This window comes from Notolepis coatsorum (genome assembly GCF_963971535.1).
Source record: "Notolepis coatsorum genome assembly, chromosome: 1".
Lineage (NCBI taxonomy): Eukaryota > Metazoa > Chordata > Actinopteri > Aulopiformes > Paralepididae > Notolepis > Notolepis coatsorum.
The window spans coordinates 269,706,674-269,726,106 of record NC_140165.1 but is presented as its reverse complement, the minus strand read 5'-3'; positions in this window follow the sequence as shown (position 1 = coordinate 269,726,106).

Sequence of the window (19,433 nt, the reverse complement as noted above, 5' to 3'; positions counted from 1 at the left end):
AGGTGAAGCAGGTAGAGAGTCTGTAAGACAAGGTGAAGCAGGTGGATAGTCTGTAAGACAAGGTGAAGCAGGTGGAGAGTCTGTAAGACAAGGTGAAGCAGGTGGAGAGTCTGTAAGACAAGGTGAACAGGTAGAGAGTCTGTAAGACAATGTGAAGCAGGTAGAGAGTCTGTAAGACAAGGTGAAGCAGGTGGAGAGTCTGTAAGACAAGGTGAAGCAGGTAGAGAGTCTGTAAGACAAGGTGAATCAGGTAGAGAGTCTGTAAGACAAGGTGAAGCAGGTAGAGAGTCTGTAAGACAAGGTGAAGCAGGTAGAGAGTCTGTAAGACAAGGTGAAGCAGGTAGAGAGTCTGTAAGACAAGGTGAAGCAGGTAGAGAGTCTGTAAGACAAGGTGAAGCAGGAGGAGAGTCTGTAAGACAAGGTGAAGCAGGTAGAGAGTCTGTAAGACAAGGTGAAGCAGGTAGAGAGTCTGTAAGACAAGGTGAAGCAGGAGGAGAGTCTGTAAGACAAGGTGAAGCAGGTAGAGAGTCTGTAAGACAAGGTGAAGCAGGTAGAGAGTCTGTAAGACAAGGTGAAGCAGGTATAGAGTCTGTAAGACAAGGTGAAGCAGGTAGAGAGTCTGTAAGACAAGGTGAAGCAGGAGGAGAGTCTGTAAGACAAGGTGAAGCAGGAGGAGAGTCTGTAAGACAAGGTGAAGCAGGAGGAGAGTCTGTAAGACAAGGTGAAGCAGGTAGAGAGTCTGTAAGACAAGGTGAAGCAGGTAGAGAGTCTGTAAGACAAGGTGAAGCAGGTGGAGAGTCTGTAAGACAAGGTGAAGCAGGTAGAGAGTCTGTAAGACAAGGTGAAGCAGGTGGAGAGTCTGTAAGACAAGGTGAAGCAGGAGGAGAGTCTGTAAGACAAGGTGAAGCAGGTAGAGAGTCTGTAAGACAAGGTGAAGCAGGTAGAGAGTATGTAAGACACGGTGAAGCAGGTAGAGAGTCTGTAAGACAAGGTGAAGCAGGTAGAGAGTCTGTAAGACAAGGTGAAGCAGGAGGAGAGTCTGTAAGACAAGGTGAAGCAGGTAGAGAGTCTGTAATACAAGGTGAAGCAGGTAGATAGTCTGTAAGACAAGGTGAAGCAGGAGGAGAGTCTGTAAGACAAGGTGAAGCAGGTAGAGAGTCTGTAAGACAAGGTGAAGCAGGTAGAGAGTCTGTAAGACAAGGTGAAGCAGGTAGAGAGTCTGTAAGACAAGGTGAAGCAGGTAGAGAGTCTGTAAGACAAGGTGAAGCAGGAGGAGAGTCTGTAAGACAAGGTGAAGCAGGAGGAGAGTCTGTAAGACAAGGTGAAGCAGGTAGAGAGTCTGTAAGACAAGGTGAAGCAGGTAGAGAGTCTGTAAGACAAGGTGAAGCAGGCAGAGAGTCTGTAAGACAAGGTGCAGCAGGTAGAGAGTCTGGAAGACAAGGTGAAGCAGGTAGAGAGTCTGGAAGACAAGGTGAAGCAGGTAGAGAGTCTGTAAGACAAGGTGAAGCAGGATGAGAGTCTGTAAGACAAGGTGAAGCAGGTAGAGAGTCTGTAAGACAAGGTGAAGCAGGTAGAGAGTCTGTAAGACAAGGTGAAGCAGGTAGAGAGTCTGTAAGACAAGGTGAAGCAGGTGGAGAGTCTGTAAGACAAGGTGAAGCAGGTAGAGAGTCTGTAAGACAAGGTGAAGCAGGAGGAGAGTCTGTAAGACAAGGTGAAGCAGGAGGAGAGTCTGTAAGACAAGGTGAAGCAGGTAGAGAGTCTGTAAGACAAGGTGAAGCAGGTGGAGAGTCTGTAAGACAAGGTGAAGCAGGTAGAGAGTCTGTAAGACAAGGTGAAGCAGGAGGAGAGTCTGTAAGACAAGGTGAAGCAGGAGGAGAGTCTGTAAGACAAGGTGAAGCAGGTAGAGAGTCTGTAAGACAAGGTGAAGCAGGTAGAGAGTCTGTAAGACAAGGTGAAGCAGGCAGAGAGTCTGTAAGACAAGGTGCAGCAGGTAGAGAGTCTGGAAGACAAGGTGAAGCAGGTAGAGAGTCTGGAAGACAAGGTGAAGCAGGTAGAGAGTCTGTAAGACAAGGTGAAGCAGGATGAGAGTCTGTAAGACAAGGTGAAGCAGGTAGAGAGTCTGTAAGACAAGGTGAAGCAGGAGGAGAGTCTGTAAGACAAGGTGAAGCAGGAGGAGAGTCTGTAAGACAAGGTGAAGCAGGTAGAGAGTCTGTAAGACAAGGTGAAGCAGGTAGAGAGTCTGTAAGACAAGGTGAAGCAGGCAGAGAGTCTGTAAGACAAGGTGCAGCAGGTAGAGAGTCTGGAAGACAAGGTGAAGCAGGTAGAGAGTCTGGAAGACAAGGTGAAGCAGGTAGAGAGTCTGTAAGACAAGGTGAAGCAGGATGAGAGTCTGTAAGACAAGGTGAAGCAGGTAGAGAGTCTGTAAGACAAGGTGAAGCAGGTAGAGAGTCTGTAAGACAAGGTGAAGCAGGTAGAGAGTCTGTAAGACAAGGTGAAGCAGGTGGAGAGTCTGTAAGACAAGGTGAAGCAGGTAGAGAGTCTGTAAGACAAGGTGAAGCAGGAGGAGAGTCTGTAAGACAAGGTGAAGCAGGAGGAGAGTCTGTAAGACAAGGTGAAGCAGGTAGAGAGTCTGTAAGACAAGGTGAAGCAGGTGGAGAGTCTGTAAGACAAGGTGAAGCAGGTAGAGAGTCTGTAAGACAAGGTGAAGCAGGAGGAGAGTCTGTAAGACAAGGTGAAGCAGGTAGAGAGTCTGTAAGACAAGGTGAAGCAGGTAGAGAGTCTGTAAGACAAGGTGAAGCAGGTATAGAGTCTGTAAGACAAGGTGAAGCAGGTAGAGAGTCTGTAAGACAAGGTGAAGCAGGTAGAGAGTCTGTAAGACAAGGTGAAGCAGGTATAGAGTCTGTAAGACAAGGTGAAGCAGGTAGAGAGTCTGTAAGACAAGGTGAAGCAGGAGGAGAGTCTGTAAGACAAGGTGAAGCAGGAGGAGAGTCTGTAAGACAAGGTGAAGCAGGAGGAGAGTCTGTAAGACAAGGTGAAGCAGGTAGAGAGTCTGTAAGACAAGGTGAAGCAGGTAGAGAGTCTGTAAGACAAGGTGAAGCAGGTGGAGAGTCTGTAAGACAAGGTGAAGCAGGTGGAGAGTCTGTAAGACAAGGTGAAGCAGGTAGAGAGTCTGTAAGACAAGGTGAAGCACGTGGAGAGTCTGTAAGACAAGGTGAAGCAGGTAGAGAGTCTGTAAGACAAGGTGAAGCAGGTGGATAGTCTGTAAGACAAGGTGAAGCAGGTGGAGAGTCTGTAAGACAAGGTGAAGCAGGTAGAGAGTCTGTAAGACAAGGTGAAGCAGGTGGAGAGTCTGTAAGACAAGGTGAACAGGTAGAGAGTCTGTAAGACAATGTGAAGCAGGTAGAGAGTCTGTAAGACAAGGTGAAGCAGGTGGAGAGTCTGTAAGACAAGGTGAAGCAGGTAGAGAGTCTGTAAGACAAGGTGAATCAGGTAGAGAGTCTGTAAGACAAGGTGAAGCAGGTAGAGAGTCTGTAAGACAAGGTGAAGCAGGTAGAGAGTCTGTAAGACAACACGTGGAGAGTCTGTAAGACAAGGTGAAGCAGGTAGAGAGTCTGTAAGACAAGGTGAAGCAGGTGGATAGTCTGTAAGACAAGGTGAAGCAGGTGGAGAGTCTGTAAGACAAGGTGAAGCAGGTGGAGAGTCTGTAAGACAAGGTGAACAGGTAGAGAGTCTGTAAGACAATGTGAAGCAGGTAGAGAGTCTGTAAGACAAGGTGAAGCAGGTGGAGAGTCTGTAAGACAAGGTGAAGCAGGTAGAGAGTCTGTAAGACAAGGTGAATCAGGTAGAGAGTCTGTAAGACAAGGTGAAGCAGGTAGAGAGTCTGTAAGACAAGGTGAAGCAGGTAGAGAGTCTGTAAGACAAGGTGAAGCAGGTAGAGAGTCTGTAAGACAAGGTGAAGCAGGTAGAGAGTCTGTAAGACAAGGTGAAGCAGGTAGAGAGTCTGTAAGACAAGGTGAAGCAGGAGGAGAGTCTGTAAGACAAGGTGAAGCAGGTAGAGAGTCTGTAAGACAAGGTGAAGCAGGTAGAGAGTCTGTAAGACAAGGTGAAGCAGGTATAGAGTCTGTAAGACAAGGTGAAGCAGGTAGAGAGTCTGTAAGACAAGGTGAAGCAGGAGGAGAGTCTGTAAGACAAGGTGAAGCAGGAGGAGAGTCTGTAAGACAAGGTGAAGCAGGAGGAGAGTCTGTAAGACAAGGTGAAGCAGGTAGAGAGTCTGTAAGACAAGGTGAAGCAGGTAGAGAGTCTGTAAGACAAGGTGAAGCAGGTGGAGAGTCTGTAAGACAAGGTGAAGCAGGTAGAGAGTCTGTAAGACAAGGTGAAGCAGGTGGAGAGTCTGTAAGACAAGGTGAAGCAGGAGGAGAGTCTGTAAGACAAGGTGAAGCAGGTAGAGAGTCTGTAAGACAAGGTGAAGCAGGTAGAGAGTATGTAAGACACGGTGAAGCAGGTAGAGAGTCTGTAAGACAAGGTGAAGCAGGTAGAGAGTCTGTAAGACAAGGTGAAGCAGGAGGAGAGTCTGTAAGACAAGGTGAAGCAGGTAGAGAGTCTGTAATACAAGGTGAAGCAGGTAGATAGTCTGTAAGACAAGGTGAAGCAGGAGGAGAGTCTGTAAGACAAGGTGAAGCAGGTAGAGAGTCTGTAAGACAAGGTGAAGCAGGTAGAGAGTCTGTAAGACAAGGTGAAGCAGGTAGAGAGTCTGTAAGACAAGGTGAAGCAGGTAGAGAGTCTGTAAGACAAGGTGAAGCAGGAGGAGAGTCTGTAAGACAAGGTGAAGCAGGAGGAGAGTCTGTAAGACAAGGTGAAGCAGGTAGAGAGTCTGTAAGACAAGGTGAAGCAGGTAGAGAGTCTGTAAGACAAGGTGAAGCAGGCAGAGAGTCTGTAAGACAAGGTGCAGCAGGTAGAGAGTCTGGAAGACAAGGTGAAGCAGGTAGAGAGTCTGGAAGACAAGGTGAAGCAGGTAGAGAGTCTGTAAGACAAGGTGAAGCAGGATGAGAGTCTGTAAGACAAGGTGAAGCAGGTAGAGAGTCTGTAAGACAAGGTGAAGCAGGTAGAGAGTCTGTAAGACAAGGTGAAGCAGGTAGAGAGTCTGTAAGACAAGGTGAAGCAGGTGGAGAGTCTGTAAGACAAGGTGAAGCAGGTGGAGAGTCTGTAAGACAAGGTGAAGCAGGTAGAGAGTCTGTAAGACAAGGTGAAGCAGGAGGAGAGTCTGTAAGACAAGGTGAAGCAGGAGGAGAGTCTGTAAGACAAGGTGAAGCAGGTAGAGAGTCTGTAAGACAAGGTGAAGCAGGTGGAGAGTCTGTAAGACAAGGTGAAGCAGGTAGAGAGTCTGTAAGACAAGGTGAAGCAGGAGGAGAGTCTGTAAGACAAGGTGAAGCAGGTAGAGAGTCTGTAAGACAAGGTGAAGCAGGTAGAGAGTCTGTAAGACAAGGTGAAGCAGGTATAGAGTCTGTAAGACAAGGTGAAGCAGGTAGAGAGTCTGTAAGACAAGGTGAAGCAGGAGGAGAGTCTGTAAGACAAGGTGAAGCAGGAGGAGAGTCTGTAAGACAAGCTGAAGCAGGAGGAGAGTCTGTAAGACAAGGTGAAGCAGGTAGAGAGTCTGTAAGACAAGGTGAAGCAGGTAGAGAGTCTGTAAGACAAGGTGAAGCAGGTGGAGAGTCTGTAAGACAAGGTGAAGCAGGTGGAGAGTCTGTAAGACAAGGTGAAGCAGGTAGAGAGTCTGTAAGACAAGGTGAAGCAGGTGGAGAGTCTGTAAGACAAGGTGAAGCAGGTAGAGAGTCTGTAAGACAACACGTGGAGAGTCTGTAAGACAAGGTGAAGCAGGTAGAGAGTCTGTAAGACAAGGTGAAGCAGGTGGATAGTCTGTAAGACAAGGTGAAGCAGGTGGAGAGTCTGTAAGACAAGGTGAAGCAGGTGGAGAGTCTGTAAGACAAGGTGAACAGGTAGAGAGTCTGTAAGACAATGTGAAGCAGGTAGAGAGTCTGTAAGACAAGGTGAAGCAGGTGGAGAGTCTGTAAGACAAGGTGAAGCAGGTAGAGAGTCTGTAAGACAAGGTGAATCAGGTAGAGAGTCTGTAAGACAAGGTGAAGCAGGTAGAGAGTCTGTAAGACAAGGTGAAGCAGGTAGAGAGTCTGTAAGACAAGGTGAAGCAGGTAGAGAGTCTGTAAGACAAGGTGAAGCAGGTAGAGAGTCTGTAAGACAAGGTGAAGCAGGAGGAGAGTCTGTAAGACAAGGTGAAGCAGGTAGAGAGTCTGTAAGACAAGGTGAAGCAGGTAGAGAGTCTGTAAGACAAGGTGAAGCAGGAGGAGAGTCTGTAAGACAAGGTGAAGCAGGTAGAGAGTCTGTAAGACAAGGTGAAGCAGGTAGAGAGTCTGTAAGACAAGGTGAAGCAGGTATAGAGTCTGTAAGACAAGGTGAAGCAGGTAGAGAGTCTGTAAGACAAGGTGAAGCAGGAGGAGAGTCTGTAAGACAAGGTGAAGCAGGAGGAGAGTCTGTAAGACAAGGTGAAGCAGGAGGAGAGTCTGTAAGACAAGGTGAAGCAGGTAGAGAGTCTGTAAGACAAGGTGAAGCAGGTAGAGAGTCTGTAAGACAAGGTGAAGCAGGTGGAGAGTCTGTAAGACAAGGTGAAGCAGGTAGAGAGTCTGTAAGACAAGGTGAAGCAGGTGGAGAGTCTGTAAGACAAGGTGAAGCAGGAGGAGAGTCTGTAAGACAAGGTGAAGCAGGTAGAGAGTCTGTAAGACAAGGTGAAGCAGGTAGAGAGTATGTAAGACACGGTGAAGCAGGTAGAGAGTCTGTAAGACAAGGTGAAGCAGGTAGAGAGTCTGTAAGACAAGGTGAAGCAGGAGGAGAGTCTGTAAGACAAGGTGAAGCAGGTAGAGAGTCTGTAATACAAGGTGAAGCAGGTAGATAGTCTGTAAGACAAGGTGAAGCAGGAGGAGAGTCTGTAAGACAAGGTGAAGCAGGTAGAGAGTCTGTAAGACAAGGTGAAGCAGGTAGAGAGTCTGTAAGACAAGGTGAAGCAGGTAGAGAGTCTGTAAGACAAGGTGAAGCAGGTAGAGAGTCTGTAAGACAAGGTGAAGCAGGAGGAGAGTCTGTAAGACAAGGTGAAGCAGGAGGAGAGTCTGTAAGACAAGGTGAAGCAGGTAGAGAGTCTGTAAGACAAGGTGAAGCAGGTAGAGAGTCTGTAAGACAAGGTGAAGCAGGCAGAGAGTCTGTAAGACAAGGTGCAGCAGGTAGAGAGTCTGGAAGACAAGGTGAAGCAGGTAGAGAGTCTGGAAGACAAGGTGAAGCAGGTAGAGAGTCTGTAAGACAAGGTGAAGCAGGATGAGAGTCTGTAAGACAAGGTGAAGCAGGTAGAGAGTCTGTAAGACAAGGTGAAGCAGGTAGAGAGTCTGTAAGACAAGGTGAAGCAGGTAGAGAGTCTGTAAGACAAGGTGAAGCAGGTGGAGAGTCTGTAAGACAAGGTGAAGCAGGTGGAGAGTCTGTAAGACAAGGTGAAGCAGGTAGAGAGTCTGTAAGACAAGGTGAAGCAGGAGGAGAGTCTGTAAGACAAGGTGAAGCAGGAGGAGAGTCTGTAAGACAAGGTGAAGCAGGTAGAGAGTCTGTAAGACAAGGTGAAGCAGGTGGAGAGTCTGTAAGACAAGGTGAAGCAGGTAGAGAGTCTGTAAGACAAGGTGAAGCAGGAGGAGAGTCTGTAAGACAAGGTGAAGCAGGTAGAGAGTCTGTAAGACAAGGTGAAGCAGGTAGAGAGTCTGTAAGACAAGGTGAAGCAGGTATAGAGTCTGTAAGACAAGGTGAAGCAGGTAGAGAGTCTGTAAGACAAGGTGAAGCAGGTAGAGAGTCTGTAAGACAAGGTGAAGCAGGTATAGAGTCTGTAAGACAAGGTGAAGCAGGTAGAGAGTCTGTAAGACAAGGTGAAGCAGGAGGAGAGTCTGTAAGACAAGGTGAAGCAGGAGGAGAGTCTGTAAGACAAGGTGAAGCAGGAGGAGAGTCTGTAAGACAAGGTGAAGCAGGTAGAGAGTCTGTAAGACAAGGTGAAGCAGGTAGAGAGTCTGTAAGACAAGGTGAAGCAGGTGGAGAGTCTGTAAGACAAGGTGAAGCAGGTGGAGAGTCTGTAAGACAAGGTGAAGCAGGTAGAGAGTCTGTAAGACAAGGTGAAGCACGTGGAGAGTCTGTAAGACAAGGTGAAGCAGGTAGAGAGTCTGTAAGACAAGGTGAAGCAGGTGGATAGTCTGTAAGACAAGGTGAAGCAGGTGGAGAGTCTGTAAGACAAGGTGAAGCAGGTAGAGAGTCTGTAAGACAAGGTGAAGCAGGTGGAAAGTCTGTAAGACAAGGTGAACAGGTAGAGAGTCTGTAAGACAATGTGAAGCAGGTAGAGAGTCTGTAAGACAAGGTGAAGCAGGTGGAGAGTCTGTAAGACAAGGTGAAGCAGGTAGAGAGTCTGTAAGACAAGGTGAATCAGGTAGAGAGTCTGTAAGACAAGGTGAAGCAGGTAGAGAGTCTGTAAGACAAGGTGAAGCAGGTAGAGAGTCTGTAAGACAACACGTGGAGAGTCTGTAAGACAAGGTGAAGCAGGTAGAGAGTCTGTAAGACAAGGTGAAGCAGGTGGATAGTCTGTAAGACAAGGTGAAGCAGGTGGAGAGTCTGTAAGACAAGGTGAAGCAGGTGGAGAGTCTGTAAGACAAGGTGAACAGGTAGAGAGTCTGTAAGACAATGTGAAGCAGGTAGAGAGTCTGTAAGACAAGGTGAAGCAGGTGGAGAGTCTGTAAGACAAGGTGAAGCAGGTAGAGAGTCTGTAAGACAAGGTGAATCAGGTAGAGAGTCTGTAAGACAAGGTGAAGCAGGTAGAGAGTCTGTAAGACAAGGTGAAGCAGGTAGAGAGTCTGTAAGACAAGGTGAAGCAGGTAGAGAGTCTGTAAGACAAGGTGAAGCAGGTAGAGAGTCTGTAAGACAAGGTGAAGCAGGTAGAGAGTCTGTAAGACAAGGTGAAGCAGGAGGAGAGTCTGTAAGACAAGGTGAAGCAGGTAGAGAGTCTGTAAGACAAGGTGAAGCAGGTAGAGAGTCTGTAAGACAAGGTGAAGCAGGTATAGAGTCTGTAAGACAAGGTGAAGCAGGTAGAGAGTCTGTAAGACAAGGTGAAGCAGGAGGAGAGTCTGTAAGACAAGGTGAAGCAGGAGGAGAGTCTGTAAGACAAGGTGAAGCAGGAGGAGAGTCTGTAAGACAAGGTGAAGCAGGTAGAGAGTCTGTAAGACAAGGTGAAGCAGGTAGAGAGTCTGTAAGACAAGGTGAAGCAGGTGGAGAGTCTGTAAGACAAGGTGAAGCAGGTAGAGAGTCTGTAAGACAAGGTGAAGCAGGTGGAGAGTCTGTAAGACAAGGTGAAGCAGGAGGAGAGTCTGTAAGACAAGGTGAAGCAGGTAGAGAGTCTGTAAGAGAAGGTGAAGCAGGTAGAGAGTATGTAAGACACGGTGAAGCAGGTAGAGAGTCTGTAAGACAAGGTGAAGCAGGTAGAGAGTCTGTAAGACAAGGTGAAGCAGGAGGAGAGTCTGTAAGACAAGGTGAAGCAGGTAGAGAGTCTGTAATACAAGGTGAAGCAGGTAGATAGTCTGTAAGACAAGGTGAAGCAGGAGGAGAGTCTGTAAGACAAGGTGAAGCAGGTAGAGAGTCTGTAAGACAAGGTGAAGCAGGTAGAGAGTCTGTAAGACAAGGTGAAGCAGGTAGAGAGTCTGTAAGACAAGGTGAAGCAGGTAGAGAGTCTGTAAGACAAGGTGAAGCAGGAGGAGAGTCTGTAAGACAAGGTGAAGCAGGAGGAGAGTCTGTAAGACAAGGTGAAGCAGGTAGAGAGTCTGTAAGACAAGGTGAAGCAGGTAGAGAGTCTGTAAGACAAGGTGAAGCAGGCAGAGAGTCTGTAAGACAAGGTGCAGCAGGTAGAGAGTCTGGAAGACAAGGTGAAGCAGGTAGAGAGTCTGGAAGACAAGGTGAAGCAGGTAGAGAGTCTGTAAGACAAGGTGAAGCAGGATGAGAGTCTGTAAGACAAGGTGAAGCAGGTAGAGAGTCTGTAAGACAAGGTGAAGCAGGTAGAGAGTCTGTAAGACAAGGTGAAGCAGGTAGAGAGTCTGTAAGACAAGGTGAAGCAGGTGGATAGTCTGTAAGACAAGGTGAAGCAGGTGGAGAGTCTGTAAGACAAGGTGAAGCAGGTAGAGAGTCTGTAAGACAAGGTGAAGCAGGAGGAGAGTCTGTAAGACAAGGTGAAGCAGGAGGAGAGTCTGTAAGACAAGGTGAAGCAGGTAGAGAGTCTGTAAGACAAGGTGAAGCAGGTGGAGAGTCTGTAAGACAAGGTGAAGCAGGTAGAGAGTCTGTAAGACAAGGTGAAGCAGGAGGAGAGTCTGTAAGACAAGGTGAAGCAGGTAGAGAGTCTGTAAGACAAGGTGAAGCAGGTAGAGAGTCTGTAAGACAAGGTGAAGCAGGTATAGAGTCTGTAAGACAAGGTGAAGCAGGTAGAGAGTCTGTAAGACAAGGTGAAGCAGGAGGAGAGTCTGTAAGACAAGGTGAAGCAGGAGGAGAGTCTGTAAGACAAGGTGAAGCAGGAGGAGAGTCTGTAAGACAAGGTGAAGCAGGTAGAGAGTCTGTAAGACAAGGTGAAGCAGGTAGAGAGTCTGTAAGACAAGGTGAAGCAGGTGGAGAGTCTGTAAGACAAGGTGAAGCAGGTGGAGAGTCTGTAAGACAAGGTGAAGCAGGTAGAGAGTCTGTAAGACAAGGTGAAGCAGGTGGAGAGTCTGTAAGACAAGGTGAAGCAGGTAGAGAGTCTGTAAGACAAGGTGAAGCAGGTGGAGAGTCTGTAAGACAAGGTGAAGCAGGTGGAGAGTCTGTAAGACAAGGTGAAGCAGGTAGAGAGTCTGTAAGACAAGGTGAAGCAGGTGGAGAGTCTGTAAGACAAGGTGAACAGGTAGAGAGTCTGTAAGACAATGTGAAGCAGGTAGAGAGTCTGTAAGACAAGGTGAAGCAGGTGGAGAGTCTGTAAGACAAGGTGAAGCAGGTAGAGAGTCTGTAAGACAAGGTGAATCAGGTAGAGAGTCTGTAAGACAAGGTGAAGCAGGTAGAGAGTCTGTAAGACAAGGTGAAGCAGGTAGAGAGTCTGTAAGACAAGGTGAAGCAGGTAGAGAGTCTGTAAGACAAGGTGAAGCAGGTAGAGAGTCTGTAAGACAAGGTGAAGCAGGAGGAGAGTCTGTAAGACAAGGTGAAGCAGGTAGAGAGTCTGTAAGACAAGGTGAAGCAGGTAGAGAGTCTGTAAGACAAGGTGAAGCAGGAGGAGAGTCTGTAAGACAAGGTGAAGCAGGTAGAGAGTCTGTAAGACAAGGTGAAGCAGGAGGAGAGTCTGTAAGACAAGGTGAAGCAGGTAGAGAGTCTGTAAGACAAGGTGAAGCAGGTGGAGAGTCTGTAAGACAAGGTGAAGCAGGATGAGAGTCTGTAAGACAAGGTGAAGCAGGTAGAGAGTCTGTAAGACAAGGTGAAGCAGGTAGAGAGTCTGTAAGACAAGGTGAAGCAGGAGGAGAGTCTGTAAGACAAGGTGAAGCAGGAGGAGAGTCTGTAAGACAAGGTGAAGCAGGTAGAAAGTCTGTAAGACAAGGTGAAGCAGGTAGAGAGTCTGTAAGACAAGGTGAAGCAGGTATAGAGTCTGTAAGACAAGGTGAAGCAGGCAGAGAGTCTGTAAGACAAGGTGCAGCAGGTAGAGAGTCTGGAAGACAAGGTGAAGCAGGTAGAGAGTCTGTAAGACAAGGTGAAGCAGGTAGAGAGTCTGTAAGACAAGGTGAAGCAGGATGAGAGTCTGTAAGACAAGGTGAAGCAGGTAGAGAGTCTGTAAGACAAGGTGAAGCAGGTAGAGAGTCTGTAAGACAAGGTGAAGCAGGTAGAGAGTCTGTAAGACAAGGTGAAGCAGGTGGAGAGTCTGTAAGACAAGGTGAAGCAGGTGGAGAGTCTGTAAGACAAGGTGAAGCAGGTAGAGAGTCTGTAAGACAAGGTGAAGCAGGAGGAGAGTCTGTAAGACAAGGTGAAGCAGGAGGAGAGTCTGTAAGACAAGGTGAAGCAGGTAGAGAGTCTGTAAGACAAGGTGAAGCAGGTGGAGAGTCTGTAAGACAAGGTGAAGCAGGTAGAGAGTCTGTAAGACAAGGTGAAGCAGGAGGAGAGTCTGTAAGACAAGGTGAAGCAGGTAGAGAGTCTGTAAGACAAGGTGAAGCAGGTAGAGAGTCTGTAAGACAAGGTGAAGCAGGAGGAGAGTCTGTAAGACAAGGTGAAGCAGGAGGAGAGTCTGTAAGACAAGGTGAAGCAGGTAGAGAGTCAGTAAGACAAGGTGAAGCAGGTAGAGAGTCTGTAAGACAAGGTGAAGCAGGTAGAGAGTCTGTAAGACAAGGTGAAGCAGGCAGAGAGTCTGTAAGACAAGGTGCAGCAGGTAGAGAGTCTGGAAGACAAGGTGAAGCAGGTAGAGAGTCTGTAAGACAAGGTGAAGCAGGTAGAGAGTCTGTAAGACAAGGTGAAGAAGGTAGAGAGTCTGTAAGACAAGGTGAAGCAGGTAGATAGTCTGTAAGACAAGGTGAAGCAGGAGGAGAGTCTGTAAGACAAGGTGAAGCAGGTACAGAGTCTGTAAGACAATGTGAAGCAGGTAGAGAGTCTGTAAGACAAGGTGAAGCAGGAGGAGAGTCTGTAAGACAAGGTGAAGCAGGAGGAGAGTCTGTAAGACAAGGTGAAGCAGGTAGAGAGTCTGTAAGACAAGGTGAAGCAGGTAGAGAGTCTGTAAGACAAGGTGAAGCAGGTAGAGAGTCTGTAAGACAAGGTGAAGCAGGTAGAGAGTCTGTAAGACAAGGTGGAGCAGGTAGAGAGTCTGTAAGACAAGGTGAAGCAGGAGGAGAGTCTGTAAGACAAGGTGAAGCAGGAGGAGAGTCTGTAAGACAAGGTGAAGCAGGTAGAGAGTCTGTAAGACAAGGTGAAGCAGGTAGAGAGTCTGTAAGACAAGGTGAAGCAGGTAGAGAGTCTGTAAGACAAGGTGAAGCAGGTGGAGAGTCTGTAAGACAAGGTGAAGCAGGATGAGAGTCTGTAAGACAAGGTGAAGCAGGTAGAGAGTCTGTAAGACAAGGTGAAGCAGGTAGAGAGTCTGTAAGACAAGGTGAAGCAGGAGGAGAGTCTGTAAGACAAGGTGAAGCAGGAGGAGAGTCTGTAAGACAAGGTGAAGCAGGTAGAAAGTCTGTAAGACAAGGTGAAGCAGGTAGAGAGTCTGTAAGACAAGGTGAAGCAGGTAGAGAGTCTGTAAGACAAGGTGAAGCAGGCAGAGAGTCTGTAAGACAAGGTGCAGCAGGTAGAGAGTCTGGAAGACAAGGTGAAGCAGGTAGAGAGTCTGGAAGACAAGGTGAAGCAGGTAGAGAGTCTGTAAGACAAGGTGGAGCAGGTAGAGAGTCTGTAAGACAAGGTGAAGCAGGAGGAGAGTCTGTAAGACAAGGTGAAGCAGGAGGAGAGTCTGTAAGACAAGGTGAAGCAGGTAGAGAGTCTGTAAGACAAGGTGAAGCAGGTAGAGAGTCTGTAAGACAAGGTGAAGCAGGTGGAGAGTCTGTAAGACAAGGTGAAGCAGGCAGAGAGTCTGTAAGACAAGGTGCAGCAGGTAGAGAGTCTGGAAGACAAGGTGAAGCAGGTAGAGAGTCTGTAAGACAAGGTGAAGCAGGTAGAGAGTCTGTAAGACAAGGTGAAGCAGGATGAGAGTCTGTAAGACAAGGTGAAGCAGGTAGAGAGTCTGTAAGACAAGGTGAAGCAGGTAGAGAGTCTGTAAGACAAGGTGAAGCAGGTAGAGAGTCTGTAAGACAAGGTGAAGCAGGTGGAGAGTCTGTAAGACAAGGTGAAGCAGGTGGAGAGTCTGTAAGACAAGGTGAAGCAGGTAGAGAGTCTGTAAGACAAGGTGAAGCAGGAGGAGAGTCTGTAAGACAAGGTGAAGCAGGAGGAGAGTCTGTAAGACAAGGTGAAGCAGGTAGAGAGTCTGTAAGACAAGGTGAAGCAGGTGGAGAGTCTGTAAGACAAGGTGAAGCAGGTAGAGAGTCTGTAAGACAAGGTGAAGCAGGAGGAGAGTCTGTAAGACAAGGTGAAGCAGGTAGAGAGTCTGTAAGACAAGGTGAAGCAGGTAGAGAGTCTGTAAGACAAGGTGAAGCAGGAGGAGAGTCTGTAAGACAAGGTGAAGCAGGAGGAGAGTCTGTAAGACAAGGTGAAGCAGGTAGAGAGTCAGTAAGACAAGGTGAAGCAGGTAGAGAGTCTGTAAGACAAGGTGAAGCAGGTAGAGAGTCTGTAAGACAAGGTGAAGCAGGCAGAGAGTCTGTAAGACAAGGTGCAGCAGGTAGAGAGTCTGGAAGACAAGGTGAAGCAGGTAGAGAGTCTGTAAGACAAGGTGAAGCAGGTAGAGAGTCTGTAAGACAAGGTGAAGAAGGTAGAGAGTCTGTAAGACAAGGTGAAGCAGGTAGATAGTCTGTAAGACAAGGTGAAGCAGGAGGAGAGTCTGTAAGACAAGGTGAAGCAGGTACAGAGTCTGTAAGACAATGTGAAGCAGGTAGAGAGTCTGTAAGACAAGGTGAAGCAGGAGGAGAGTCTGTAAGACAAGGTGAAGCAGGAGGAGAGTCTGTAAGACAAGGTGAAGCAGGTAGAGAGTCTGTAAGACAAGGTGAAGCAGGTAGAGAGTCTGTAAGACAAGGTGAAGCAGGTAGAGAGTCTGTAAGACAAGGTGAAGCAGGTAGAGAGTCTGTAAGACAAGGTGGAGCAGGTAGAGAGTCTGTAAGACAAGGTGAAGCAGGAGGAGAGTCTGTAAGACAAGGTGAAGCAGGAGGAGAGTCTGTAAGACAAGGTGAAGCAGGTAGAGAGTCTGTAAGACAAGGTGAAGCAGGTAGAGAGTCTGTAAGACAAGGTGAAGCAGGTAGAGAGTCTGTAAGACAAGGTGAAGCAGGTGGAGAGTCTGTAAGACAAGGTGAAGCAGGATGAGAGTCTGTAAGACAAGGTGAAGCAGGTAGAGAGTCTGTAAGACAAGGTGAAGCAGGTAGAGAGTCTGTAAGACAAGGTGAAGCAGGAGGAGAGTCTGTAAGACAAGGTGAAGCAGGAGGAGAGTCTGTAAGACAAGGTGAAGCAGGTAGAAAGTCTGTAAGACAAGGTGAAGCAGGTAGAGAGTCTGTAAGACAAGGTGAAGCAGGTAGAGAGTCTGTAAGACAAGGTGAAGCAGGCAGAGAGTCTGTAAGACAAGGTGCAGCAGGTAGAGAGTCTGGAAGACAAGGTGAAGCAGGTAGAGAGTCTGGAAGACAAGGTGAAGCAGGTAGAGAGTCTGTAAGACAAGGTGGAGCAGGTAGAGAGTCTGTAAGACAAGGTGAAGCAGGAGGAGAGTCTGTAAGACAAGGTGAAGCAGGAGGAGAGTCTGTAAGACAAGGTGAAGCAGGTAGAGAGTCTGTAAGACAAGGTGAAGCAGGTAGAGAGTCTGTAAGACAAGGTGAAGCAGGTGGAGAGTCTGTAAGACAAGGTGAAGCAGGATGAGAGTCTGTAAGACAAGGTGAAGCAGGTAGAGAGTCTGTAAGACAAGGTGAAGCAGGTAGAGAGTCTGTAAGACAAGGTGAAGCAGGAGGAGAGTCTGTAAGACAAGGTGAAGCAGGAGGAGAGTCTGTAAGACAAGGTGAAGCAGGTAGAAAGTCTGTAAGACAAGGTGAAGCAGGTAGAGAGTCTGTAAGACAAGGTGAAGCAGGTAGAGAGTCTGTAAGACAAGGTGAAGCAGGCAGAGAGTCTGTAAGACAAGGTGCAGCAGGTAGAGAGTCTGGAAGACAAGGTGAAGCAGGTAGAGAGTCTGGAAGACAAGGTGAAGCAGGTAGAGAGTCTGTAAGACAAGGTGAAGCAGGATGAGAGTCTGTAAGACAAGGTGAAGCAGGTAGAGAGTCTGTAAGACAAGGTGAAGCAGGTAGAGAGTCTGTAAGACAAGGTGAAGCAGGTAGAGAGTCTGTAAGACAAGGTGAAGCAGGTGGAGAGTCTGTAAGACAAGGTGAAGCAGGTGGAGAGTCTGTAAGACAAGGTGAAGCAGGTAGAGAGTCTGTAAGACAAGGTGAAGCAGGAGGAGAGTCTGTAAGACAAGGTGAAGCAGGAGGAGAGTCTGTAAGACAAGGTGAAGCAGGTAGAGAGTCTGTAAGACAAGGTGAAGCAGGTGGAGAGTCTGTAAGACAAGGTGAAGCAGGTAGAGAGTCTGTAAGACAAGGTGAAGCAGGAGGAGAGTCTGTAAGACAAGGTGAAGCAGGTAGAGAGTCTGTAAGACAAGGTGAAGCAGGTAGAGAGTCTGTAAGACAAGGTGAAGCAGGTATAGAGTCTGTAAGACAAGGTGAAGCAGGTAGAGAGTCTGTAAGACAAGGTGAAGCAGGAGGAGAGTCTGTAAGACAAGGTGAAGCAGGAGGAGAGTCTGTAAGACAAGGTGAAGCAGGAGGAGAGTCTGTAAGACAAGGTGAAGCAGGTAGAGAGTCTGTAAGACAAGGTGAAGCAGGTAGAGAGTCTGTAAGACAAGGTGAAGCAGGTGGAGAGTCTGTAAGACAAGGTGAAGCAGGTGGAGAGTCTGTAAGACAAGGTGAAGCAGGTAGAGAGTCTGTAAGACAAGGTGAAGCAGGTGGAGAGTCTGTAAGACAAGGTGAAGCAGGTAGAGAGTCTGTAAGACAAGGTGAAGCAGGTGGAGAGTCTGTAAGACAAGGTGAAGCAGGTGGAGAGTCTGTAAGACAAGGTGAAGCAGGTAGAGAGTCTGTAAGACAAGGTGAAGCAGGTGGAGAGTCTGTAAGACAAGGTGAACAGGTAGAGAGTCTGTAAGACAATGTGAAGCAGGTAGAGAGTCTGTAAGACAAGGTGAAGCAGGTGGAGAGTCTGTAAGACAAGGTGAAGCAGGTAGAGAGTCTGTAAGACAAGGTGAATCAGGTAGAGAGTCTGTAAGACAAGGTGAAGCAGGTAGAGAGTCTGTAAGACAAGGTGAAGCAGGTAGAGAGTCTGTAAGACAAGGTGAAGCAGGTAGAGAGTCTGTAAGACAAGGTGAAGCAGGTAGAGAGTCTGTAAGACAAGGTGAAGCAGGAGGAGAGTCTGTAAGACAAGGTGAAGCAGGTAGAGAGTCTGTAAGACAAGGTGAAGCAGGTAGAGAGTCTGTAAGACAAGGTGAAGCAGGAGGAGAGTCTGTAAGACAAGGTGAAGCAGGTAGAGAGTCTGTAAGACAAGGTGAAGCAGGAGGAGAGTCTGTAAGACAAGGTGAAGCAGGTAGAGAGTCTGTAAGACAAGGTGAAGCAGGTGGAGAGTCTGTAAGACAAGGTGAAGCAGGATGAGAGTCTGTAAGACAAGGTGAAGCAGGTAGAGAGTCTGTAAGACAAGGTGAAGCAGGTAGAGAGTCTGTAAGACAAGGTGAAGCAGGAGGAGAGTCTGTAAGACAAGGTGAAGCAGGAGGAGAGTCTGTAAGACAAGGTGAAGCAGGTAGAAAGTCTGTAAGACAAGGTGAAGCAGGTAGAGAGTCTGTAAGACAAGGTGAAGCAGGTATAGAGTCTGTAAGACAAGGTGAAGCAGGCAGAGAGTCTGTAAGACAAGGTGCAGCAGGTAGAGAGTCTGGAAGACAAGGTGAAGCAGGTAGAGAGTCTGTAAGACAAGGTGAAGCAGGTAGAGAGTCTGTAAGACAAGGTGAAGCAGGATGAGAGTCTGTAAGACAAGGTGAAGCAGGTAGAGAGTCTGTAAGACAAGGTGAAGCAGGTAGAGAGTCTGTAAGACAAGGTGAAGCAGGTAGAGAGTCTGTAAGACAAGGTGAAGCAGGTGGAGAGTCTGTAAGACAAGGTGAAGCAGGTGGAGAGTCTGTAAGACAAGGTGAAGCAGGTAGAGAGTCTGTAAGACAAGGTGAAGCAGGAGGAGAGTCTGTAAGACAAGGTGAAGCAGGAGGAGAGTCTGTAAGACAAGGTGAAGCAGGTAGAGAGTCTGTAAGACAAGGTGAAGCAGGTGGAGAGTCTGTAAGACAAGGTGAAGCAGGTAGAGAGTCTGTAAGACAAGGTGAAGCAGGAGGAGAGTCTGTAAGACAAGGTGAAGCAGGTAGAGAGTCTGTAAGACAAGGTGAAGCAGGTAGAGAGTCTGTAAGACAAGGTGAAGCAGGTATAGAGTCTGTAAGACAAGGTGAAGCAGGTAGAGAGTCTGTAAGACAAGGTGAAGCAGGAGGAGAGTCTGTAAGACAAGGTGAAGCAGGAGGAGAGTCTGTAAGACAAGGTGAAGCAGGAGGAGAGTCTGTAAGACAAGGTGAAGCAGGTAGAGAGTCTGTAAGACAAGGTGAAGCAGGTAGAGAGTCTGTAAGACAAGGTGAAGCAGGTGGAGAGTCTGTAAGACAAGGTGAAGCAGGTGGAGAGTCTGTAAGACAAGGTGAAGCAGGTAGAGAGTCTGTAAGACAAGGTGAAGCACGTGGAGAGTCTGTAAGACAAGGTGAAGCAGGTAGAGAGTCTGTAAGACAAGGTGAAGCAGGTGGATAGTCTGTAAGACAAGGTGAAGCAGGTGGAGAGTCTGTAAGACAAGGTGAAGCAGGTAGAGAGTCTGTAAGACAAGGTGAAGCAGGTGGAGAGTCTGTAAGACAAGGTGAACAGGTAGAGAGTCTGTAAGACAATGTGAAGCAGGTAGAGAGTCTGTAAGACAAGGTGAAGCAGGTGGAGAGTCTGTAAGACAAGGTGAAGCAGGTAGAGAGTATGTAAGACAAGGTGAATCAGGTAGAGAGTCTGTAAGACAAGGTGAAGCAGGTAGAGAGTCTGTAAGACAAGGTGAAGCAGGTAGAGAGTCTGTAAGACAACACGTGGAGAGTCTGTAAGACAAGGTGAAGCAGGTAGAGAGTCTGTAAGACAAGGTGAAGCAGGTGGATAGTCTGTAAGACAAGGTGAAGCAGGTGGAGAGTCTGTAAGACAAGGTGAAGCAGGTGGAGAGTCTGTAAGACAAGGTGAACAGGTAGAGAGTCTGTAAGACAATGTGAAGCAGGTAGATTGTCTGTAAGACAAGGTGAAGCAGGTGGAGAGTCTGTAAGACAAGGTGAAGCAGGTAGAGAGTCTGTAAGACAAGGTGAATCAGGTAGAGAGTCTGTAAGACAAGGTGAAGCAGGTAGAGAGTCTGTAAGACAAGGTGAAGCAGGTAGAGAGTCTGTAAGACAAGGTGAAGCAGGTAGAGAGTCTGTAAGACAAGGTGAAGCAGGTAGAGAGTCTGTAAGACAAGGTGAAGCAGGAGGAGAGTCTGTAAGACAAGGTGAAGCAGGTAGAGAGTCTGTAAGACAAGGTGAAGCAGGTAGAGAGTCTGTAAGACAAGGTGAAGCAGGAGGAGAGTCTGTAAGACAAGGTGAAGCAGGTAGAGAGTCTGTAAGACAA